The following is a 442-nucleotide window of genomic DNA, read 5'->3' as shown; positions in this document are numbered from 1 at the left end:
AGGTGGAGGCCATCCCTTCTCAGCAGCTCACTGCCTCTCTCGCCAAAGAAAGGACTGTGGTCATGGAAGCCAAAGCCTTCCCAATGATGCCAGCGCCACAGTCTTTGGTTCACTACCTGGCTCCTCCTCTCCCTCCTTAGCCCATACCCCGAGACTGGGAGGATCGATGAGAACACCACCTGCAACCCAACCCCGTAAGCCCTGCTCCCAAATCCCTGTAATGCTTCATGATCCAGCTGGGAGCACTCCGAGCCGTGTCATTAATGCCCATGTGGATGAGGAGCATAGGGTAGTGGTCGGTGGGCTGGAGGAGTTCAGGGATCTTCACCGCAATGTCTCGGATCTGGGCTCCTGGGAAGCAACAGACTTCCCGGGCTAAGCAGTTGGGGTGGCAGATTGCCCCCTCAGGAGGGAGTCTCCCACGACAAACACTTCACGTTTT

General features: G+C 57.0%; 1 protein-coding gene across 1 annotated transcript in view; it reads left to right on the top strand.

Moving 5' to 3' along the window:
• The window catches only part of TTC27 (tetratricopeptide repeat domain 27), a 303,716-nt gene that overhangs the window by 264,421 nt on the left and 38,853 nt on the right, over positions 1–442 (top strand). The window lies entirely within an intron of this gene.

Source organism: Gavialis gangeticus, unplaced genomic scaffold (assembly GCF_001723915.1).
Source record: "Gavialis gangeticus isolate Ggan-Ray unplaced genomic scaffold, GavGan_comp1, whole genome shotgun sequence".
In the NCBI taxonomy this organism is placed as follows: Eukaryota; Metazoa; Chordata; order Crocodylia; family Gavialidae; genus Gavialis; species Gavialis gangeticus.
Note: the sequence above shows the minus strand (reverse complement) of the source record. Positions and strands in the feature narration are given on the sequence as shown.